The 27,539-nt window shown below is 30.2% G+C and overlaps 1 protein-coding gene across 1 annotated transcript in view; it reads left to right on the forward strand.

Annotated features, from left to right (window-relative positions):
• The first annotated feature begins 2,925 nt into the window (after nt 1-2,925).
• Nucleotides 2,926-27,539, forward strand: part of LOC106692764 (uncharacterized) — a 152,578-nt gene continuing 127,964 nt past the window's right edge. Inside the window, exons 1-2 of the mRNA XM_014438891.3 lie at nt 2,926-2,968; nt 7,100-7,141. The gene's annotated coding sequence lies outside the window, so the exon portion shown is untranslated. The remainder of the gene's footprint in view (nt 2,969-7,099; nt 7,142-27,539) is intronic.

The following is a 27,539-nucleotide window of genomic DNA, read 5'->3' on the forward strand; positions in this document are numbered from 1 at the left end:
AAAAATGAATAAATATAAAAATAATTAAACCATTAGAAACAAGTTGAATAGTGAATATTATAATAAAGATATATGAGGAATTATATGAAAATAAACATATAACTAAAATAAATTCATTTAATCAGAATAAATCAATTGATGCATTTCCTTTACGAAAGGAAAAAATTACAATCTTTTCAAAATAAAGTCGTCAAAATTGCAGTGGACGTTCCTTGGTTTGTAAAAATAGCCAATTGCATCGGGAATCAAAAATAGAGACAATATAGGATTACATAAAAAAAAGGGTTGATGAAGTTCCACTCCCAGTTACCTACAGTTAAAGGAGCAGTGACCTACAACTTGGGAAACCCAACCTCAACCCGAAGACTAAAGGAAATCCTTTTATAAAGTCTATATTTATCAGTTCTGTTATTGGCACTCTAAAATTTTATTTTAATTAAATTCACTTTTGTTTTTTTCCACTAGAAGTCAATTATTTATTTTGTTAAATTCATAAATGCCATTGTTTTTGTTATTAGCTTAACTTTCAGCTTTAATTAAGAATTATTATTTTAATATATTTATTTTATCCTAATTTTTTGTTTTATTTATAACATTGCATATAGTTAGGGGTGTCTTATGTTTGAGACTATACCACCCCCCCTCCCATAATCAATTGTTAAAAAAAAAAATGTACCTCTTACATTAACTATGTAAGGCCCACCAGGTCGATCTGGTATTAAATAAATAAATAAATAAAAATGATGCATTTAATGAAAATATATAACCAAACAATGCTGCTGCCGCTAGAGTAGTAACTGGTACAACCTGTCGCGTTGTCAGTTAAAGAATAGTTTTGAATGTTGTGCACCACTATTTCAATCTATTAGAAGATAAGATATCCATATGCTAATTAACAATGACTAAAGTCTGGTTAAGATTAATGTTTATTCCACAGTTTTTTATATATCTCCATGTTTGAAATTTCTATTTATCCGTATCCTTTTTCCAATCTCAAGGATATATTTCCCTGACGATTACTACCAAATAGAGCTACCTCTCTTGCCCTCATCTTGTGAAGTGGACTGCTAGGTTCACTCTGTTTGTTCATTTACAATTAGCCCACTCGAATTTTCTTGCTAGGGAATTACTTGAACACCGACCTACAATGGCTGTTAAAACACTTAGAGCCAGTTACAGAGAACCACACAGTATTTTTGTAGGTTCCAATCAGGTAAAGAGTTCTCTCAATTGTTCATTATTCTGCCTATAGATGTATCATTTGCTACACTTACTTCTGTATGTACATATTACAACTTTATTTATTTAGCCTAATTAAAATTAAGATCTACATACATTGTTTATAATTTAACATCAAAAGTCAAAATTAGACAGAAATTTCATAATTTTTTTTGTTTTTTACAATAATCGTTTACTTAAATTTTAAAGATCAAAGGAAAATTTTTATTTTCTTGATTTGTCTATATTCATTATCTTCCAGTTTGGAATATTAATATTAAAATCATTGTATTGATCACCTTAATAATAAATTTTGATTTCTGCGACTATTAAGATTAGTAAATGTTTTTAAAAAACTTTTCAAGTAACATATTTGAGGACCTTTTTTATCAAATATTTTTACATTTTGAAACATATTAAAAAATTATTGTAGATAATTTAAATTTTTATTATAAATATTGATTTGTAACATCTACTTGACAGGAGAAAATTCATAGTTTGAAATAAGCTTAACAAGTTTTTCGCATAGAGTTTCAGTCTGTCAATAAACCTACATTTTACTTTACTGTATGGTATTGGGTATATTAACTTTTGACAGGAAACTCCTCTTTTATAACAAAATCCATATAAATTTATTGCGTATACTTATTTAGAAAATCAAGGTAAAGTTTTCTAATCACTTCCTTTCGAATACTTAAGACAATCAAAATAATGGTCAGCTTTGCTTAAGTATCAATTTCATTTATGCCCATAAAGCTTTATGTTTTAGAGAAAATTTTTAGTGCTATACATGTTTGTAAAGGTGGGATAAAAGTATTCAAGAACGCTTTAGAGGAAACGTACTTAGGAGCTTCATAAAATGTCTTTTAGACAGAACAAACATTAAGCTATAGTCATCTATCATATGTGATTTTCATCACATTTTCACCTTTAACTAGTAAGCAAGGCTCTCCCAAATCAAAAATAGTTATTTTAAAGATAGAAATGTAGTCTAAAAATTCATATCTCTGCAGTTATCAAATAGTTTATTCTTCTTTACTAACCTCTTAATCTTTCTGGAATTTATATTTTTTTAAAGTTTTTAATGTTTGGCAAATCTTACAAGTCTTCTGGCTTAACCACTTTTCAATTCTGAAAGTTCGTAATAACGGTGCGTTCTTTATGTATGCTAAACTCACTAAAATAAGTTCACTATTTTGCATTATGCTGGTTTCGCTGTTTACTTCGATATCTTGTATACCGCTTTGTTGAAAACTGTACTGCTTGAAATAAAAACTATGGAATTAAAGTTATATGAAATCTTTGAGTGAATGAAACTGACGAAGAAGACGGCTAAGGCTATGGAAAATGTCTTTTCCACTCAAATGTTTTTACGGCTGATATAGAGTCCGAACCAATCTTCTGTAATTTAGAAAAAAAAAACTGACATACATACAATTCCACCGAGAAATTCATAACTGCAAGTGAAAATCTTAAAGATAATTTGACGTGTACAATATCGAAACGGGCTCTCTACCTTCTTCTAGAACAATCTTCTTCTCAGTTTCCTCATATAATTTTGCTTAGGAACATAATATGGTGACGCAACTCAATTACAGAGGTACATTATGATAAAATATGTAATGTTCTCCAGTCACTCTTGCCTCTGGAGGGGTGTTCTTGGAGAAGGTGGGGAGATCTTCGAAGGGGAAAGTACCACGCTTTACGGACGCTAGTCTCCCGCTGTCAACCCTAGAAGGCATACTCCAGGGTATGTATCAATTACAATCATAAATACGCGAATAGATGGAACATATATTACACGCCAAGTTTTATATTCTTTCTGTTTTTACCTTTAAGTTAAAAAAGTTATATGAAGTTCATAATGTAGGTGAAGGATTATTTTATCACAGTGATACATACACACAAAATATATTTATTTTTTTAAATTTTCAAATCCTCTTTATTGATATATAATTACAATTACACAAAATATATTTTTAAAAACATACTTGTATAAATAAACACACTTTTAGGTCAACTCAACGGAAAGGTACTGAATCCGTAAAAATTAAACATGACTTTTTTTATCTTACGAATGTAGAGCCAGTATTTACTTTAGTACTTTACTTCCTTTAAGAAAGGAATTTTATCATTTTTATTATATTGAGCAGTAAAAATATACTAATAAATCATCCGGCATTAGTACAATTTAATTTTTTATAGTCTTCAATTTTTAGTACCTTGCAGCCTGAAAAAGGCTCAATTAAATCAACAGAAAGTGAACGTGGTTCTTGGATGCCTTCGAGGTCTCAGCAAAGATTGTTCGAGGAGAGTAATGATTTCATTTCCTCTTATCAGTAATCAATTATTTTTTAAGTGAGTAATTTTTTAAAGAATTATGTCTATTGATATGAAAAAAAAAATTAGATTATTTTCTTTTCGTTATTTCCTGCAGTTTCGAACTCCATCTCCCTCCACATCATTAATGTTTTAATTTAAAAATGAAAGCTATTCCATAATTCGGAAGTAGAGTATTTATAAAATCTACTTTTAATGTTTTTCCTAAAATAAAGAAATTCTATAAAATATTCTTTTTGTAGTTTAATTTCATTACTCGAACATAAAAAAAATATTTGTTCATACTGACTATTTTTTTTATATAATATAAATACAAATTTTACTCATGATTAATTATTATTCTGTTGCGTTATTGATTATCAAGAATAGTTTATCTTATTTTAGCATGAAAATGAAGATAAATATTGTCTAAGTTGGACCTCTTAGAAATGAACATTAATTTTCAGTCATCCCTCACAGAGGACACGAACATCTTTAAACTGATTTTTTTAATGAGTCCTTGTTTTGTTGAAATTATTTTTATATATCACTACTTTTCTTGAAAAGTGGCACATCTTAAAAAAAAAATTTTTTTTTTAAATTTTTGATTTAACGTATTCAATAGATGTACCGTGGACTGTGGTTACATTGTGACAATCCTATTTATTACTTTTGGGATCGTCTAAGGAAGGTCAGCACCACAGAAATAAACTCCAGGCTATGGTAATATCTTTGGAGTACGTCCAATTTTTCATCGCATATTATATTATTGCTCAATTTTTTTTTTTTTTTTTTTACGCCACACAGTATAAAATATTTTTTTCAGAATTTTTCTGATTAATTTTCTTACACGTACATTTCTTCGATTTTGTCAAATAGGAAATTTTTTTTTTATGTTTGCTTTTGGTTGAACCTGATTTTATTTAACAACTATGATAAAATCTATCGATGAATCGATATAAAAAAATTCTTTATTGATTCATTTTATCAACGGCTATATGTGTTGGTAGTATTAAAACAAATAAAATAATTTATATTCAAGTTAAGTCTCATATAATCTTTATTATTACTTAAAATTTACCACGTTTCGGCCATCCTAAAGGACAAACCTTAATATAAATTTATACCTTTCACCCAAAAATTAAAAACGTTTTGGGGGCTATTCTGTATTGGTCAATAAATTTAGTTAAATTAGAATGATAACAGTGTTAAGTTAATCTGTAATTAAAAGTTTTAAAAAAATAATGAAAAAGTGACAAAATAGATTGATTAGCCTGCAAAAAGTTTTTAATTGTTGGAAGTGAGGTATAAATTTATATTTTAGAACGTCCTTGATGACGCCCGAAACGTTGGACATTTGAAGGAATAATAAAGAGTATTTGAGATTTAACTATGTACAAATTGTTTTATTTAAACAATAAAACCAGTCTCCAAGGAGTGATAAAATTATATAAAAAATAATTGATATTTAATAAAATAGTCGACAACTAAAGGTTAATTGACTGCATTATATTAGACATGGGCAGAATATCCTGCATTTTGTGATTAATGTGAGGGTTGTAAAATCAAAATTGGGCTCGTCCTTGATAATAGCCAGGTTGGCCGAAACATTAATTATTTAAAATATATTAATAAAGATTGTCAGGGCTAGATGGATATATTTTATTATAATTCGTACTTAAAAAATGTTGTTTATGGCTTTTTCTTACTTCAAAATTTTGGGCTTACTACACGTTCGATAACTGATTTCATCCTTATATGACATTATTGTTCTTATAATATAGACTGTTGTATAGTTTTAATTTTAATTATTACCTGTATTATTTCTTTTATGAACAAGAGTATATGGTAGAGAATAAGAGTATAACTGAATCATCCACATTGCTAAACATGTTCGTATTAAATTGGCTTGACATTCAGAAGAAACATTTCATTTAGAATTTGTGTCAGTGTCGATTCGCGTGTGATTACTTTGAAATAGCTCTTGACTCTAAAAGCCTAATCTTTGTGAATTCCTTGCCTTGTGTAACTTTGAGCTTAATTTTATTGAAATAGTTGTTTGAAACCTTAGTTACTCCGTTAACTAAAAGTTAATTAAGAAAAAACTTAATCAAAGCTGTTTAATTTCAATTAAAGAGTTGTGATAGATCTTAGATCGCTTTTGATGAAATCGGGGATCTAAATGTAAAACAGTGAATTCATAAATTTAAAAGATCTCATTACAGTTTTTTTTTTAATGTAAGATGTTAATAGTTTCCTACATTATTAATATATTTTCCCTAGTTTGAAATCTGTTTTCTTTTATAATTTAATGTTTTGACCAAGACGAAAGTTTATATGCAGTTTCCGGCAGTTCCAAAACCAGCAGGTTGTGAATACTTTCTCTTTAATGGCAAATCAGTTCAGAGAGCGGAAGTTTACCAATAGGAATTTTTCGCACACACAAACACATATATATGTATATATCATATCATATTTTTCAAATCGTCTAATGAAATTATTGAGATAATGAACCCTACAAATAATTTATTGTATTTATAATATAATCTAAATAAAATTATATGACTCTTATCATATATTAGTAAAATGAATCCAAATTAGAAGGGAAAATTAAGGAATTTGAAGACCTTTTTCTGTCTGCTAAAATTAATCGAAAAGAGTAGGGAAAATCTAGAAATTTGAAATTCAAAAACCTTTTTGTATCTTCTAAAATTAATCCAAAAGAGTAGTGTAGCTTATAATAATTAATGAGGAAATGATCTGGGGTGCACAAAACGTCTTTATTTGTGTTGAAATGTATTCAGCATTGACGTTTCGACCTGAATTTCAGGTCTTCGTGAGGGATGGAAAACAAAACGAGATAATTTTATTTTTATCTGAATCAAGGTTGCTTTCTCGTTTTGCAGATAATTTTAGCAGATAGAAAAAGTTCCTCAAATTCCTTAATTTTCCGTTCTAATTTGGATTCATTTTAGAAGATAGAAATAGGTTTTTAAATCTGAAATTACATACTTTTTTCTACTGTTTTAGATTACTTCTAGGAGATAGAAACAGGTTTTCAAATCTCAAATTTTTTTATTTGCACTACTCTTTTGAATTCATTTTTGCAGAAAGGAACAGGTTTTCAAACCTCACATTTCTATTTTTTTTAAATTAAGTTTATCACTACTTTTGAGTCGGCACAAATATATATGTAAATAAATTTTATTTATTTGTGTATCTTTGCCAACCGCACCACCGACCATCTTTTAAGGTCAATTTACATACAACTTTTAACACATTAAAAAATTTGATATAGGCTGGAACATTTGGTCAAATCATATATTTTGCTTTTCCCCCGCTTATAAATTGTACAATACCCTTGCTCTCAATTGTTATTCGACTTCCCCATTGAACCTCGCTGGAATAATAATATGATAAAAGTAATTATTATAAGAGATTTTAGCTCAAAATATAAACCTCTGCTCGTTTTCTCAGATCCATAAATATCAATTTTTCTTTATAATGTTTTACTTAATACATTTTTCATGTTAAAAAAATACATAGACTATCTTTTTTTCAGGAATTATCGTTTCGTTGATCCTTGTTATGACCTTTGGTTGAGGTGAGTTTTTATGTTTATTCTGTTTTCTACATATTCTACAAGGTTCCGTTATTTTTTATTTATTGGTATTTTTATCATGTTTTCAATTGCTATACACCATGTAGTTTTTATATTTCGCCTTTATTATCTGTTGCGGTTATTTTTTTTATTATGAGCTTCTGTATGGTATACGAATGTAACTAAATTCTTTATGTATATTTTACTTATTGATTTTTGATGTTGCTTGTACAAAAAAATAATTCAATTGGCAATAAGAGAAAACACTGAATATTAATCTGAATATATAAGTATATGTTATCAACCAAGTATAGAGAAAAGTTGCACAATTTCAAGAATTGGGATTGTTTAAATTATTTGAACTAACATTTCTAATATTAAATATTTAAGATTGATATTTTTGGGTGAGTAATAATGGAAATAGGTTTATTTATTTTTCACTTTTTCGTATACTCATTTTCACTTAGCCATTATTTCTCCTTGAGAGCTGAGAAAATATTTAATTTTTCCGATGATGTTTTCATCTCCCCTGGAAATCAAATAAAGATCAAATCTATCCAAGCAAAGGCTGCTCATCCGGTACAGGAGCTGGATATTGTGTTTACTTTTGGGATACTACCGTTTCAGAAATACTTTCTTTTCTACTAGCTATCTGAATCAAGCTAAGGATATTCACCACAAATATTTAATACATATTAACACCTTTAGTGACTACATGTTGTTGTTTGTATCATTTGGAAAAAGTGCGCATTGCAAGAAAATATCAACTTAAAATAAACATACGAAACGTAATTAATGATCTAATTCCATCGCAGAACACCTGCTTAACGGTAATGATATTGATTAATTAGATGAGATGACACAATGATTAATTATATCAGTAAATAAAACCCAGTGTTGGTTTTCCAAACCATTATAGTAAGACAAACAATTTTTTTTTTTTAAATCTGGGTAGTAATGTCAAGTTCGAGGATCATAATGGGTTGAATGACCCTTTGGTTTGGGCGCCAAATCTGAAAAAAAAACGCTAGAATAATTTCGAAGAAAAAAATCTTAAAATTCCTTTTTGATTATTGCCTATGGCATTTTTTCCGTAGAGGAGCTAACCAAACATATTTTCTAGCGCATATGTAGGTATACTCCTAGTCGGCAAAAGGTTAAATAAATAAAAAAAAATCATTAATTTTAATTAATTTTTTATATAAAAAACAGGTCATTGTAAACATTGAAACTGTCAAAATCACGAAACACACTATCAACATAAAAGATCTTAAAATTAAGTAAGTATTAGAACGAAGTAATCAGTATCTCAACTAACAAGAGCTTTATTTTATGTTTGTAACTTTCAAAAGTTTCAAACCTTCAAGGGTGGAATGAAACTTCTAAAATAAAAATAATGAACAATTCCCAAAACAAGTCCCTTTTTTTTTAACAATAAAAAGTGTAGGCGCCAATTCTATTTTTGAAAATTTGTCATCAACTTTACCCAACCATTCTATTTATCTCATCAATTTTTATTTCATTCCCTCTACGACTTTGATTATGATACTTCCCAACATTAGAGGTAAAAGCCGGTATGTCAACTCCTCTATTAGTTGAAGATATATAGATTTTTAAGTGAAACTAATTCCCAGCAAGGAAGGAGTTTAAAACTTTTTGTACCATTTTGTTATCTTTATGACAAACTAAAACCTTTAACAATGTTCAGCGTACACAATGCATATTTTTACTCAATATCTTAAAAGTTTTATCAAAGAAAATTTCATGCTGAAAATGATTATATTATTGGTTTGAAAAAGTAATTATAAATAACAAAGTGGTGGCCGAAAAACCTGGAATTTTTCGTCAGTTTGGTTTATTACATTCAATACTGAACCGCTTCAATCTACCAAGAAATGGAATAAATTATTAGATATAATGTTGAACTACTCTTGATGTAAATATTTCATCCATCTCGAGCCAACTTTGGACATTATTCAATTTCAAATATTTACAATACAATGTATGGTCGTAAAAACAGACTATATCAGTACTTAATTAAAACAAAATTCCTAGATGCTGGTCCTCAACTATTTTTACAAAGTAGCTAATGCTTAGTTCCTTTTCTCATTATCCAGAGTGTACAGGTAACATAATATCTCAAGAATTTTTCATATTATTCCCAATGGTAAGTTATCTGCTACTGAAGGGTGGACCTAGATCAAGGCTAGGAATGTCTTTATACCCATAGGTGGAGAATTTCTAACAATGTCATATAAGTATACAAACTTTTCGTTCATAACTTTAAGAAAAAATGCAAGAACGTGCCTTATTTTAGAAATGATTTTCTTTTTTAAACAAAATGACAAGTGGCTCCAGCGTGACTTTGAGAATGTGAAAAGGGAATTAAAGATGTAATGAGAGGAGGACCATCGATTAGTGATGCTAACATAAAGGGAGGCCTTGTAAATTTTTCTAACAATGCAGTAGCAAAATATAAAATTCAAAATCTGATAAATATTTTCAGATACTAATCAACGCTGCTGATAGTTTCTTTAGTTCTTAATGCTAATCAAAATACAGATTTGATGTAAATAGTTCATTAGTATTAATAGTTAAGACTAGACCTTATTACGTACAATTTCATTAAACGAAGAAGCTATACAATCACGTATTTCACTATATTTGTACTTTGACAATGGAGTTTAAGAAGCGGAAATCTTCAAAGAATTTACGAGTAATTAAAAAGAAAACAAACAAATCTATTCAAAAGGTAGATGTAGAACAATTGGGATGTATCACCGACAGCAATGTTTCAAGAAATTTATAAAGTCCATCCCTTACTGCCGAAATAACAATATTAAAACTTGAACTAATTAAGAGATTGCCTATAATTTTGGAAATTATTAATAGTCTTTATACCAGAGATCCCAGTAAATTAGAGATTTCACCGATTTAGCTCTGATTTTCGCAGAACCTTGTACCCCTGGTACAATAATAATAATAATAATCTTCCATAATTAGTTCACAGGGTATTAATAAATGGAAAAGAAATAATCGATATTCTCCTAGGTTCACTTTCAGGGAATGCTCATTATAGTAGAAATAAAGATTAAAAATTTCTCAGAATACGTTTGATAAGACGATGATGTTATCTGATAAGTTTTTCACGAAAATTCAGAAAATTCATACTTGTTTTCAATAATTGAAGTTACTTTACAAGAAGAAGTGGGACTATTTTCAAGAACTCTCAGAATTTTTCAAATTTGCTAGTTTTACTCTCGAGAGTGAAAAAAGTCGTAGTAGAAGTCAATATGAGTGAAAAATAACAAGCCTTACGGACTTCTAGTTAAGACGTCTAATAATTCAAAACAATGATAAAACAATTTGAAGACTCGAACAGTATCCTGTGTTAAGACAGTTCAACTAGCTACAACCTGAAACAACTAGTTCAACCTCAGGACATTGCTGGAGGGATTCTTGGTTTAAAATACACATTAGAAATGAATGACCTTTTATATCATTCTTATAATTGACTATTACGAACTTTGGAGAACAGTCAATGTTCTCACGTTTTTTTCTTAGAAGTTTCCTCATGTTAAACAATTGCTTTCACCCGCACCTATTAAACCACTTGATACCGAATGATAAAATGTCATCTTCCAGCTTTCTCCAACTGTGAGAGCTAGGAAATAAGCGTTTACTATTTTCCTCTTGTTAGGACAGAAATTTAAGCTATTCTATTATAAATAATAGATATTAAAATTTTTTTTTAAAAAAACGTGTTACTTTGTACAATAGCGATTCACGAATTGAATACCCTAGCTAAGTCTAATTTTATGAAATTTAATAAAGTCTGTTTGTTTTAAATACCAATGTCCAATACAAATTCTGTTTTAATAGGTAGCTTTTATTTCTTTTGTTATTTTACTACTCCAGTTATTACTTATTATCGGGTGAATGATTCGATTCGCCTTCGGAAAAAAACAGTCAATTGTAATATTCATCATTATCAGTGTCGTTGAATCGTTTTGTCTTCAATTTTATTTCTCTCAAATCAGTTTGAGTAGTTAAAACCAGATATTTTGGCTCAGAAGCTCTCACAGATGAGGAAGCTAAAATTACACTAGTATTCCAATTTTTAAAAGCACATCTCCTTCTTTATAAATTAAAACTCCTCTTTGATTTTTTTTTTGATTTTTTTTATTTTTTTATATTTATTTTTTTATTTATTTATTTTTTTACTTTTATCATGCCATAGGCGTTTATGACCAGAGGGTTTTACGCCTTTAAGCAACAATCAACAACCAGATATATTGGACAGTGACACCACTAGGTTAAACAAAATTTAAAAAAATAACTGTGACAAGTTATAACCGAATGTTTTCCGAATGTTGAGCAGATCCAGGATGTGTCATGTCAAACGGCCTATCTGTGTCCAGTCAGATTTCCTATTAACTGTCTCTAAAACAATCCTTTTCTGTCACCAATTATATCTATCTGGGACTATTCTATAAGTTCCCCCGAGACCGAAGGCTACTTTACCAATATATTGCTCAATTAATTTATATCTCCCAACCAGGAGTATTAGAGAAGGGTTAAATATGCTCATTAATTATTAAGCCACAGATCAATTAACCACTTGTTTATTAAGCATAAATTAATAGTTTTATGGATATCTTGTGGTCATAACGTGTTTTAACGCCACATTTAATATTAATTTTTAAATAGACGTACTTGTTTCATTTAATTACATTTTTATTTTGTATTTTGTTAGAAGCTTGTGTTGTAATGTTTATAACCTGGAATAATGACGAGTAAGGATTATTTTACTTAGCAACAGTACAACAATCTACGAGTTGACACACGTAGTTCGTACGCCTTTGTGTAGTTCACCAGATATCGCCACCAGACCCTTCTGCCTAAATTGCTATTAGAGCACCGTATAGACGTGGGCCACCAACGCTTGAAAAATTGTACTTGAAAACAGTTCCCATCTCGTCTCTGACCCTTCGGAGTTCGTCCAGCTATTTTGTATTTTTTATTTTGTTTATTCTTTCATTTCATTTTATTTCATCTTGAAGGACAGTTTTATTTTAATTTTGTTCTTTATTTTCTTTCTGAAAGTTTTATTTTTATTTTACTTAATTTTCTCAACTGTTAGCTTAGCAAAATAAATGTTTATAAAAGGAGCCAGCTTGTTTTTTCAAAGCTTTCCTTTAGAAAGATATCGTCAATTTGATATAGCTTTAAGTGTATGTCTCAAGACATATCCACAACCTATCTGGTTTCGCTTTATTATACCGTTAAATTCATAAAAATATCTTCTTCTACGTTACTATAAAAGGCATCTGTTTTAGAACTCATAAAGAGCTATTGAGTTCTAACAAAATGCAATAAAAAAAAAAACTTTACGTTAGCAATATTAAATGAATGAATTCAACAATATTTATTCGAAATTGAGTAAAATAAAATAGTTTTCCAAAAGAAATCTTGAAAAATGTTTGCTGCCTCCTTTTGTTTTTGGTGAGAAGGGTAGTGTCATTCCCTACATTAGTATAGCAGTATATTGCAGAAAATCATGTAAATTAAAATTTAGGAAAACGAGTTTTTTGAACGATAAAACCAATGTATGAATTGAATTATAATAAAAGCTGGAATTAATAAGAACTAAATCTATATGCAATCAGGATCATAATTAGTATAAGGTATAAAGTGTCCAAACTATATTAGTATCTTCTCTAGGTGACAGAACCATATTGATCACAAGAGCATAATTATAATTATAGTCCCGAAATTCTAAAGATTCAACAGTAGATATTTTCAAATAAAAATATGTACATTAAAACTTATTCAATCTTTTATTATAAACAATTAAATTTCTAAGCATTAACTCAAATAATATAAAAATTGTGAGCTAATATTTGTTAAAATATACCGTAAGAATATAAGACAAGTTATTACTTATTAAGATATTTTCGCTCAAATAATACCAGCATTAAAAATGGAATGCAATATATTTCAAAATTAATCCTTCAACATATCTTTACGACATTCCATAAAAATTCATTTCCCTTTTATTAAGGTATAAAAGAACTAATACAGATCCCACACATGAACTTATAAGTAAAGTCATATTACAGACTAGATACCAAATTCCGTGGCCTTAAATTTGAATTTAACCCAATTCCGCTTTCATTAGATGAACCCGAAAATAGCAGCATAATTAAATGAGGCAGGTTTATTAGCCAGCCCTCGGAAGGCTACTATAATAAACAGGAAAATCCCAACAGGGAAATGAGGAAATCCTACTAATTTCCACCCGCTTTTCCAATATACCACCCTTTGAGAAGGCTAATAGTCTGGATAATTCCTATATTTCCAAAACAATGGTGTTGAGAAAATCTATGAACTGATACTGATATACTTATAAATTGGACATGATTAATGTAAATTCTAGTTAACAATTTTAATAAAAAATCATCATAATTTCTATAAAATTGTGGAAATAACAAACTTATACATCATCTTCACTAAATTTAGGAGCGAGTTAACCCAATGGTCTTTAAAATTCCTAAACAAGTTTTTTCTATAACCCATGGAGTGTTCAGTACTCTGATAGGAAAAACTTCTCCTGGGAGTTGTTTGTATAAAATCACGCCCAACCGCTAGATATCATAACACACCATCAAAGTGTCAGCAAATAGATAATTTATGAAGATCACAACAACATATATTTTACTTAATATGTAATGAATTTGCACTTAATATAATTATACAAAAATTATAAGCAGACCTTGTTGAGAAATGAAACAGATTCAGAAAAAGTTATGGTCCTGGATATTCAGTCAATAGAAAAATATGATACGTAGCCTTTTCTCGGGATATTAGCATTTTCACGATTATTTTATTGTGAAATAGCTTTTACGATTACGATTCGCTTTTATGAACAATATCTTTGGAACGATGCCAGAATAATATTCGAAAAAGGTTTTAAATGTTTATATCTTTCAAAATGACGAATTTTAATAACATAATTTTATTACGTAGCTCTTGCAGTGTTTTATTACTATTTCATCGTGGATCTAATAGCGACTTTTAACCCCACTTAAAGCTTTCAAATTACTAGGTCACACACGATAGTATATAAACAGCATTTCACACCTCTTGCAGGACGTTTTATATATGTAACTTATGGATCTTCACACTTAAAACTTAAAAAACATAAAGGAAAGAAGGACATCCACTCCATGTACATATACTTTTATCTCATTTTTAAATAGGGAGATAACTTAAACTCTCCTCTACCAGTTTACGAACATTCTTCATAAAATTAGAAGAAAAGAATATTTATTAAAATTAAAATTAAACTCAATTTATCTTGCAACTAGTTCATAGCACAAAGAAATTCACAATCATTTATAATTATATAAACCAAAACAAGGTAGATTCTGTCAAAATACCCCGTCTGTGCTTCTCCCTTTAGATGCGCCATTCTCCTTATCCCACAACTTCCACAAAGCCAGAGTGTTACTTAGGATTTTCTCCTCCACGGTTGCCGTATCTCTGAAATCTCTGCGATCCCTAGCCCGTGACAGCGTGAATAGAATGGTCGTACGCCGCTACCTACCATTGCCTAACTCGGTTCAGGCACTGTGTAGCCTCTCTATCCCACCCCTCTTCTTAGGATGCCTCGGGGTGTTCAAGTGCCAAACAAGATCTAGAACTTTAATTTATCCCTAAAAAGGGATTTATCGAATTTTCACCTCTCAACAGACGAAATCCAATCAGGATCGGCAGAATTGGAATCATGTACGCAACGCGCCCAATACCGCTTCCACTGATCTGTCTAACACCTGACATGTTATTCCTTAGTTTTTCTATTGCTTCTCCTCCGCACCTGCTGGCATTGATCTCCATGAGTTCTCCCTGTCTCAATCTCTTCTTCTCTACATAAATGGATATTGTTTGGCAATGTGCCTCTCGTTTCTTTATTCGGAACATCTGGTGCGAGGGTACTGGGCCACTAGATATCCCACTTTACCTCACCCTTGGCATTTGTGGTCATCTCGACATCGGTTACCTCTAGGTTAATATCATATTCTCCTTTCAGGATTACTCGTCCTAGTCTTCCTCGTGCCAATGAAGTGGTTATAACGTGATAGGTGCTCTGCCACTGGACTGTTTCTGTTTCATTTGGAAGATATCTTTTTCGTGGCTCACTGCTCTTCTTCAAATGCTTTTTCAGTACCTCCTTCACTATTCTTCAGGCCGTTTCTTCGTCCGCTTAGATCTGGTTTAGGATGGATCTCTTTACCCACGTTACACGCAGCGGTAGCATTATGGTGGTAGCTTTAAAATTTTCCGTATCCCCGGCGTCTAGCAGATTCACTGACATCTTTGTCTCTACTTTTATTTCTATTCCTTCTTTAAAGAAATTATTTGATTTCCCGGCCTCTTCGATGAATTTCCCAAGGCCCGACACCGCCTCTCTCAGGTCCTACGTTCTCGTTGTACGTATCATGATCCATTCAAGCGCATTAACGTGCGCTTTCGGCGAAGATGTCTGGTAGTGTCGGAATCAAAGACATTGCTTAACGCCCATATGTTAACACTGTCAATATCTTCTTGAATCTTTTGAATGGCCTCAAGCATCTCGCAGGAATGGAAGGATAAATAAATTTTAAGATCGTCTGCATATAAGTGGTATTCTGTGTGGTGAATGGAATCAGGAAGACCGTTAATATAAATGGAAAAGGGTTTGTGAAAGTGAGGACCCGCGAGGAACAACTCGTGTCAGAAGAAGGGGAGAGAAGGAGATTTGCTCGGAATGATGACTGTTTGGGAACGATAAGACGGGAAGGATAGGGACGACTTTAGGAGACTATTTGGCATAGAAAGGTTATGAAGTTTACTGAGGAGGTTCTTGTGGTTAACTGAGTCAAAAATAAATCAAAAAGAATTAAAATTGATATGATGATGATTGTCTATAGCGGATTGGAAGTCTTGGGATATTTTCAATAAAGTGGATTGTGTGGAATATTTAGAGTGAAAACCGGATTGCAAAGGATTAAGGAGAGTTTCTTGTTCGAGAAAATTATTAAGTTGGGAATGGACTAATCTTTCTAGTGGCTTGTCCAGATAGGATAAAATGGATATTTTATATCCTTCAGTTTTCCGATAGTCGGAAACTGAAGAAGGAGAAGGTACTTTGCTCAATGGTTGGACCAGGACTTTGGGCAGGATGTGCAGAAAGGCAGGAAGACTGGTGAGGAGACAAAGGTTGATGATCTTTAGTTATGGACTTGAGGACTGCTGAGATTAAATCATCTGGGGAAACATTTGAGAAATAAAAGTTATTGGGATCAAATGGGATTTTAGGGATTTGAAAAGAGGAAAAGTCGCATAAGGTTGTTGAAGGAGGAGGAGCAGCAAAGAAAGAGTTAAGATCATCCGGAGGGACAGGGTAATAGGGACAGAATTTGGAGCTTACAACGGAGAGGTTCTGAAGGATATTCCATTCGGATATAGGATCTGGTGCTTGGGATAGGTCCTTAATTATTAATAAAAAAATCAGCTACATATCCACGTACAATTCGAAACCAATAAAATAAACTATTATTCGGATACGGGCCATGTCGGATAATGTAAAACATAAAAATCCTGAAAAATCAAATCACGATTCACGACAAGTTACCAGGGTAAAAACTTAGGCCGGTCAGAGAGGATTGCTTCTGATTGCTTCCGACTCACTGGATGTGGTGAGCGGGAAGATAATCGCAGAAAACCTGGTCTCTGTAAAAAGCTCTCCAAGTTTTACAAAGCCGAAAACATTCATTGATCGCCTCTCGCCCACCCCATTTTATCCCTTTTTTTCATCACATCGTATAGAACTTATACTTTAGATCATAAAGATAATCATCATAAAGATAGGTGATAATTTTTTTTAACAGACAATTGATAGTAGCTCAAAGTAATAACAGATAGAAAAACTTCAAGAGCAGATATAAATTGTATCGACTTGTCTGGAAACGAATTCGGTCGAGACATCAAAGACCCTTCAATTTATTCAGTAGATGGATTGGTTGGTATTCCTGTTAAGGGCTTCGACCTCTGTATCAATTTCCCTAGAGAATTAAAGAAAATTATTATACTCAAATGTGATTCACAATATTTTTCTTCTTTTTGTGGAACAATAAAAATAAACTTTTTAAAAGTTACCTCTTGTATTCCTGCTTTTACTCTTAATTGTATTTTAATTTAATGGAGCATTTTCAATTCAAGAAGTCATTACTTCATTGAGTAAGTGGTACTTTCCCCGGCTTTGGAGAGAAAGTCACTTTGCTTGTAAATGTTAACTTTTTTTTATTAGATTGTAAGAGTTTTAGTTGACCGTATTTAATTAATTAAATAGTCCGGTTTTTGGTCACGAAAGGTATACTAATTAGGAGAAAAAAAATAAAAATATTAATAAGTCATCTCTTCATTCTAAAAACATCTCGTCCCAACCAGCGAACGTTTACGGATACCAGTACAATTAAGTTTTTTTTCGCTGTTACAAATAATGGTAGTGAAAGCGATGATATTTTTAAAAAACTACCAAGAACAGGTGTAAAATAACATACACATAATATAAAAAAATTATGAACATTATAAGAATTTAAAAGTAAATTGTAGGAACATACTTCGGGTGAAAGTCAATAAAGGTATCAAAATAGTAGAAGAAAACTATTTATTGTTAACCGACATTTCGCTAATTTACTACTTTAAATTAATTATTATTTGGCTGAATTTATTACTAATTAAGTCGTCGGTGACCCGCCTTGTTCATCATCAGCACAACTTAAAAATCAAATTCTGGTGCAATCAGGAGCCTGGATGATACAAATATCAAGGAGGCTCAACCGTTCCACTTCACTCACCACTCATCCCTAATTTAGAAATATATTTGACTGAGTTTAATAAAATCGCTAAGGTGTTTACAACAATTGTTTTAGTTAGTAGATCATTTCTTATAATTGGAGAGTCAATAACTACGAAGTAAAAATATTTCAAGCCTTTCAAATATAAAGTGTATTTTTAAAATTAATTATCAAAAATGTGTTAGAAGTCTGAATTGTATCTTACTAAGATTTAATACTTTTTTTAAAGTAGTTTGTAACTAAACTGAAGATTGCCGAAAACAATTTTTCTCCATTAGGTCTATATAAATAAAATTTTGGTTTGGAAAAACAAAAATCATCAACACATTTGATGATCCATTTATATATTTTAGTTTGTGTCAGTGATTTAATTTATCATTGTTTTTTTTATCTATTGCTATCATATGATTAGTTAAATAAATATCTTATCTCATAATGTTCTTACATCTCGATTCAGGGTGCGTACTCCAGACTGAATTTCTTTGCCTCATCATTGAAGACGTACCACCAAAATGCGAACATTTCAAAAACAATTATTATTGTACAGTGTGCGTAATACGCTTTTAAATTAAGCAAAAGGATACCACAAAATATTTCAGTAACTTTAAGGAAAAATAATAGCGGAACAGATAAAAGTAATATCTTTTGTTGCTAGTGTAAATTTATTTAAAGAGATATGATTTTCAATTAGTTGGAAATTATAGTCTGTTAAATAAAACTAAGTTATTTATCTGGTCAAATTTTCGATGTGAGCTTTTCAACTCATCATTGATTTTCAAAGCCCCACGATATCGCTGTCCCAGTTCAACAGTGTAAAATCTCAAAAAATGGTTATTTGGAGAAATTCTTGTAATCTTAGCAAAAAGGGTAAGACCTATGCAGTTCAAAACTGTAATGTCTGCAAGGATTTTTTTTTACTGAGGTTTTATGACATATATTTATCTTACCCTAACTACTACGATTATATTCATATTTCAAATTCACTCATCTTTTGAACGAGAGGAAAGATTTTGTTGCTTTTTTTCTTCATTCTACAGATTCCTAACCCCCGCTCATATTGAGATCCCCTTTGCAGGATCGTGGCTACACAATATCCTAACAAAAATCCTGTTTTTGTCGGTTAAGTGTAAAAAAAAAAAAATGTAATTTTGCAGATAGGACAACAATACTAAGGGTGGAATAATTCTTTTGGTAGAAAATTATTCTCCTAATTAGATAAAAAAAAATACTTTTAATTAGGAAGTTGTTTTCAGATTCTTTTTTTTTTTTTTAAGTAACTATCCAAAACTTTATGGAAAACATCTTTGAATCATGAGATACGTACTATTACTACTAGTGAATATATGTATTACAGCAGTAAATATTACGTAAAAGCTTCGATATCGATCACAGATGGCTACGAAGGGAATACTCGAAATGATTAACTTTCCATAGCTGCAGTTCATGCCTCGATAATTACAAATTAACTTAAAGCTGAAGGCTCTAATTATATGAGTGGATACAAAGAGATACTCCCCGGAGAGGAACCATATTCTCCTCCGATGCCGGTCAAGGAGTGATGTAAGAATGCCCTTGCCTCCCTCCTCTCGAGAAAGTGATTTTCACTTTCGTTCCATGCTCTTCCCCGTACCAGACCGGTCTCATAACGCTATGTAGCCCGTATTAGATATGGGAACACTCTTTATCAGTTTTTTAAAAAATAAAAATATATGAATATCGAAATAAATAAACATATTTACAATCGAAATATGCTGAATTATATTATAATTGGTTGTTCAGAATTAGCTATAAAAATTGTTTAATCCCTTTAACACATGTTGAAAGTTTATAAAAAATTAATAAACTGTCAGTTTTGGATGGTAGGCACTATTAACATATTTACATATTTGTAATGTATTGATTGAAATTTGTCTCACATGTCGGAGAAAGTGCATTTATAATTTATTTATACATTTCCCTAGATCGGTACGACTCAAAATATTATTTATGATAGCATATTAAAAGTAACAGTCTATGTAAAAATATATTACATCTATAAATACTTGAAATCTATAAACAAATATATGTAATAGATATACTTATATAGTATATTGATAGATTTATTTATTGATAGATATTACAATCTGCCACACAGTTGTGGGCAATAGGTAATATTGATGAATGATCTCATACATACTAAAATAAAAAAAATAAAAATAAAAAATAAAATAAATAAGTAAAAAAAATAAAAAATAAAAAAATAAATAAAAAAAACTCTCTTAAAATATATACAAACAAAAGAATAGACAAATATAGTATATTAGTAAAACATATACACTTAACTTAATAAATAAAAGCAATAAAAAAGGGATTGTCCAACAGATATTTCGTAGAATATAATTAATTAATATACGGCTGTATGTAATAAATCAATGCTAATTGGTTACTGGAGGCGGTAACTAACCACACTGGAAAAAATATATATATCAACTTGGAATTTTTATTATTTGTGCATACTTTGACCACATTTCAATGTTTTGATACCGTTGAAAATATATTTCTCTCATTCTAATAATAATAAATAACACATTTCCTGGTTTTATATAAATAAAATGCTGTTCGAATTTATTGAAACAATTAAAAATGCATATCTGACATTCAATTTTTTTTTTAAATACTTTTTATTTATTGATAGATATCAATCAATTTTAAGGTTCGCTACTTCTTGCGTGTTCCTCCCCCCACTCTTAAATACCAGCTATTCCTATTAATAGCTCATATTAATTCATAAATTATGAAGGGAGTCATTTGTTCTCCTCACATTTCTGCCAAGTTCATTCAAGAAAGTCAGAACTGAGGTGGCCATTTTTAATTCATAACTTCTGTACTTAGTCATGCATAGTTTGAATTCACCTTTTAGTGCAATCATCAGGAACTGCTTATCTACTTAGCTAGCTTTACTTTGAGGGCTGATATCTCAACGAGTATATCTGATTTGAAACAAAAAAAATAATATATGATTAGCTGTATGTCAGAAACTACTATGTACTCATGTCAATCAGTACTCAAGCTGAATACAAGCTAGCTTCAATTTTACTAAATGCACCATGAGATGCAATAGTTTATCATGAATTTCTTCCAAGGAATAATATTTTCCTATACAAATTTAAAAATTGTTAATTTTGAATTTAATTGAAAAAAATCAGGATTTTTATTGATTATTCTGTATCTTAGTAACTATTAGATGTATAGAAATCTTTTAATACCCTAATTGAAGCTTGGTAAATGAATCTAAAAGTATCTGACGATCATTTCGCATAAGTAGCATTTTACTTGGTACTCTGAATAAATTAAACAAAATTTTGATTTTTTGTTATTGTAAGTTACCTTTATTGTGGATTGTACATTCTGTCACATAAATTTGGACACTAGTAACAGAGCTAATAGAACTCAAACAACATATAAATATAACTCACGGCCCTAGTACGATATCTGCTGACAGGCCAAACCTCCAGTTAGTTCTATCACAGCAATATAAAACAAACTATAACAGACAATATGCGAAACGTCGCCACTATAAAGCAGTATTATTGACAGATCCTCAAGACCCACAAACATATGTATCTCCGACAGTCAAGAATAAAATTTATCAATATAGATACATTTGTTATCAATTAGCTCAATGTCGAGATAAAACAATATAAGTTAATGTGTGTGATTCTTTATGTAATTCTTAATTTGGAATGCAATAGAGTATTGATATGATTAATGTTTTTATTTTATTATTGAAGTTAGTTACTTTTTGTTATATATCTATTTTTTTTTCTTAATTTTTATTCATATAGATATCATATGCGAGTGTGTGTTTTATGGTTTTGGTATGAGTGTAATGATTAACTTGATTATCATTTATTTTACTATACTGTGGCAAATTGTAATACCTATCAATAAATAAAATCTATCAAAAAAACAAAACAAAAAAATATGAAATTTTTAATGGTTGAGTTGAATAATAAGGAAATATACCTCATATATTTTTTTTGCGATTAATTTAGCTTTTGTATTTTTTCTAGTTTATTTAATTTTTGCGATTAAATTTTTTCAAAATTAATTTTGGATCTAGGAATTTTTAAAAAAAATTTAATTTCAATAACTCTAATATGTTACTTGTTATTAGGACCCATAACTACTTTCAACTATAATTTTGCGCTAAGTTGTACAATAATAAATATCTTCATAATTTATTTTATTAATCTAAAACGGAGTAAGGAAAAGAAGGATAGGTTGGGGTGACTTATGAAAAGGGGTGGTAATTTATTTTGGCAATTTAGACGAGCAATAGGCCGACCTTAGGCTATTCTTTATCAAGCCGTGATCAATAGCTGTGACGTCTATCCTCCCCTGGAGTACTGTCTTCTCGCCCTCTTCCTCTCTCTTCCAATACATCCTCACAAAATACAATTTGTATTAGTTTTTTTTATCTTTCATTTTTTATTTACAATCACATTACAATGTACATTTAAAATCAGCAAATGAGATGTTCTATCCATGGCATGAGCTGGCATGAGGGAGATAGCACCCAGTGGTGCATCCTTCTGACGTTAAGTTAATTATTTTATTACACTAGGAGGTCCCGCATCCAACTCCTCTTCAGCCTACGCCGAGTTACGTCAGGAATGTAATGTGTTGCCATAAATTTATATGTCGTATAAATTTATTGAAATGTCCAGGTAGCGTGTTGTGAAACCGCTTGTAAGTCGTATTAATGTGGTCCATTACAGTCGGAATGCGTAGGTCGGTATGAACGGTCTCGTTTGAAACATAAAGAGGTGAGTTCGTTGCCAGTCTTAAAAATTTTGTATTTTCTTAATCTGTGTCTTTTTAGCAGGTCCATAAATTTGGCAGGCGTAAGTCCATATGGATTTTAGTAAGTAATTGTATATGATAAGTTTCTGTCTGAGGGATAATTTAGAATCTGTGTTGTGGAATATAATTGCCTCAGTCGGAAATTTAGCGTTTTACGTTTTGTCTTGACGTGTGGGCTCCATGTCAACCTTATGTCATAGGTAAGTCCTAAATAAGTTACTGTGTTTATTTGTGGTATAGGGTGGATGACTCTCAATGTAAACTGAAGGGCATGTTTTGTGTAGTAGAGTAAATGTTACATGTTGTGACTTGTCGTGATTAATCTTATTATTTCATTTATATGGACCATTATCCCAGAAAGTGTGAAACGCTGTCCTGCTAGTACTTCCAATTTCAATAAATATATAAAAATCAGAAGCTATATCTCGATAAACTTTCTACATCTTGCATCATTTAATAATTTAATTAAATAATTTTAGAAATAATAATTTCAGACGTCAAAATGTCAGTTCACCTCATCTTGATCTAATCCAACCACTTCGATTTGGATCTATATGGATAAGATTTTTAAGTTTTATGTGTTAAGAAAATCAAATGATCTTGATAAATATGTTTATTTTAAAACAAATATGTATATAGAGATGTTTCAAATAAAATAATTAAAAAAAAGAGAAATTCAACTTATGAAGTTTAAAAAAAACAAAAAAAAAACACAAGAAATTCTAGACAATTTTTAATTTGTTGAATAAAGAGAAAAACACGTTCAACTGTAATGGTTTTAATTCTCCATCTTCATCAATTACTTCCATAAATTTCCATGCGAGATCCATTCTCAAGTTTTCAAAAACCAATTGTCGACGATTGTGTTTACGTCCGTATGGTGAGTATATTTGAGAGTAATAATATTTCTAAAACTAAGCTTCCCAGAAAGCAATTGAAGACTGGATTTTTTTATTTTCATAAATTTTTTCACGTTTTGACTATATACAATTTTTGAATCAACTCTTACCGGACCCTCCCCCTAACAGCAGCTCTGAGCTCTGTACTTAATTTAATGAATACATTTTCTTTTATAATCTCTGTTGTAATCTTGATAAAATTAATTTTGGTTCCTTCATCTTTTTATTACATCCACAAAGATATATTCCATAGTTGTTTATTATTTTACTTATACAAATAATAATGAATATGTTTGTTTTATTTTTTAACTTAAGTTGATGGGGAGTTACAAAAAAATCTGAGACATGAAAATTAGCATTTTATAAGAAATGGTATATTTACAAAAAAAAACAGATAAAAAATGTTCGTTTTTTAAAAAAATTATAATTAATATTTTTTTTTTTATTAGTAGAAGAATAAGGCATAATTTATTGATGAAATGTATGTGTATAAATTCTTTGTTTCTGGTACATAATCAATCAAATGTTGGAATAAAATGATTAGAGAAATTTTGCATTCCATCTTTCTAACACGTCATTTAGTAACACATTTATGATCAAAATCAATTTTCCCCTGATCTCTCCATCAAAACCACTCACGATTCGACACCCACGGGCGATATTTGGAATGATATGTCCAATTTGGCCTGGGGGGATTGGGTTTGAAGGATCGCGAGGAGCTTGATTGAAATCCGATGCGACCCTAATGGTGTGGGCAATTAATTGGAAGAAACTAAATAAGAGATTCTCTTCTATTTCACTGAGCACTCTTCCCCTCTCTGACGTTTCATCAATATATTATCTTAGAATTCAATTAAACAATTTGCTCGTCAGAATTTTATAGCTATTTTAAAAAAATACAATAACTTTATTAACAATTTTTCATCAGGTTAAATATTTTAAAAAAAATCAAAATATATGCCTTATTTTTGTCAAAATTCTGTGACAAAAAATCTTTATTCAATTAATTTGAATTCCTGTTGGTATATTCCTCGCAATACTAATTCATTTTTTTTTAATTTAATATATTTATTGAAATTCACAACCATACATTATAATACATTTGTTCTATATTTTATAATACATAAATTTGATCTCAGTTATAATGGATTGATACAGGTATGTAAGTAGCACTCAGCATACAGGTAGTGACGTTTTTACATTAGCAGGTCTCTTGGCGATTACATATGGCGATTACATTGGCGATACATAACATTAAAGTCTTTATGGATGATTTTATTGGTGATAAAGTAAGGAGCATTGAGGATTTTGGATTGGAAGGTTTAGTTGAGACCCAAAGCACAACTCTGTATGTCCTTATAGTCATGTACATTAGCTTTTTTTAATGAATTGGAATTTTAAACCGTTTGTCCAGATGTAGTCCAAGGTAGCGGATCTGTTTAACAGGGGTAAGAGCAATATTTTTAAAGGAAACTGTATGTTAAATAAGAATTAATTGATTTAAGTATTCACAAACTGTATAAAACAGGATATGAGTAACAATAGAAATGGAAGCGATTTCTATGATATAGATATAGGAGGAAATTCATTTGAACCGGTAGAAAGATTTAACTATTCAGGGCCTACAGTAACTAGAAAAAAAATAATTGATCAGGAAATATAAGCGCGATCAAAGACACAAAATACTTGCTCTTTTTCAATTTCGAATTACTTAGCCTGCGGCTTCTGTCCAGAAGCTAAAAAATTAAAATTGACCAAACTATGATCTTTACTACTAATCTTTACGGAAGCGTGGTCTCTTACACTAAGAGAAAAATAGAGTTATAAGGTTTTAGAATATTGCCCAAAATAATCAGACCAAAAACCAGACTTTAATCGGAAAATTTAGAACGTTACAACTGATATGCTAGATTCAGATTCGGAAAGGCTTTACCGGACGGTTATTTGTAGATAACGATTGGTGGTATCGGCATCGAACTTTTGTGTTCGCAACTCTTTACTATTATTATTCAGAGGCTCCGTCTCTACTAATATATACTCGTACTTTATGATGAACTAGAGTCTGCTCAGTATAACTTAAGTCTCGTGCGTTATCTTAGTGTATGAAAACAGTAGTGCCCAGCTTATGGTTCAAATATACGTAAGGATGTTGGGTTTTAAATACGACTTATAATTTACTAACTTATCCCTTTCATGTATTTTTTTTCTAAACAAAGGTAATTGGATAGTATAATTCGTGTTAAAATTTTGAAAAAAATTAATTCAGATAACGAAATTATAACCTGAAATCTGTAAGTTAAAATTCGTTAATAAGATTCCATAATTTATTTGCCTTTCTTTTTTGGCATTTTCTTGGCCATATTCTTTTCGGAAAAGTATTAGTTAAGTGCTCTGTGGTTTAATATCCATCGATGCCATTATTTTATCTTTAATAATTGGCAATATTGATCAATATGGTTGTGTTTGAATCACTCAATAGAAATTAAGTTTACTGTATTAAAAAATGATTGAAAAGTTAGGGATGAAGGAACAAACATAATTTAACAACAGTCCAAATTACATTTCGGGCTCATCGTACGAAATTCTAAACCTGGAGGTATAGATTAGAATAGCGGTGGTGTTAGATTTTTCAATATGAAAATTAACTTCCAATTAATTTTTTTTCAATCATAAATATTAATTTTTAAATATTGTTAACTAAATCATCGAATTTCTGTCGTATTCTAACAATCTAAAATCCTTAATTCTTACTTCGTCACAAATGAAATCATCCATAATGACCTCAATGCTCTATATGTTGCCGATCCTATATGACCAAAACAATATATCAATCCTTTCATAATAAACTCCTCACCAGCCAAAACCAATTTATTTCTAACCTTGCCTTCTCTTCAATACCTGGTGTCTACAAAGATGTTCACAAGACCTTCTTCTCCAGAAATGGAGTTCTATTGGAGTTCTACCAATGACTTCTCTGAAATGATTACTGTCTTCTCTGACAGTAGTGTGCCATTGTAATATGACACATTACACTTATCATTTGAATATTAATTTAATACAGTTATAAATTTTAATACATAAATAAAAAAAATAATATTTCAAAAGTTTTACTATTCGATTACCTTAGAATAATACTATCGTCTAAAGAGCCTGATTTGAAGTACATGTACGATTCAAATATGGACAAAAATGTTTTATTTCTTGGCCCTTATATTTATAGACTGGTTAAATGAACATTAACAGATTTAAAACATTATTTAGCTGATCTTGAAAAAACAGGAAATTTGCCTAACAAAGATTTAAGTGCTCTTTCTGGTTTGATCCATTCAAAATTGTGTTAAATATTTTTTTAATGTCATAAGTTCCTTCAAAAAATTGATGTAGTTACTCCATATATTATTTTTGAAGTTCATTTCAGATATTTCTGATTTTTATTATTACGTTTATGGCTATACGATTTTTCCCACTCTTTTGTCGTAATTTTTATTCAATTTATGCATTTAAAAATTAGTATAATTCTAATATAAACACATTTAGAAACGGTTTTACAACTATTATTTTTATTCATCCAATGCCATTGTCAGATGAAGGAAATTCTTTTCTTGGTTTCCGTTTTTATTGACTAATGCATTTTCATCCGCCTGCTAATAGATAGTAAAAAGAATATTGATAGTAAATATTTTCGCTATACCAGCCGGATGTCGTGAGCGATGGACGGAAGGCGTGAAATCGTGAACGATGGAGGAAATTGTTGTT

This window comes from Halyomorpha halys, unplaced genomic scaffold (genome assembly GCF_000696795.3).
Source record: "Halyomorpha halys isolate HHAL.00 unplaced genomic scaffold, Hhal_1.1 Scaffold71.1, whole genome shotgun sequence".
In the NCBI taxonomy this organism is placed as follows: Eukaryota; Metazoa; Arthropoda; class Insecta; order Hemiptera; family Pentatomidae; genus Halyomorpha; species Halyomorpha halys.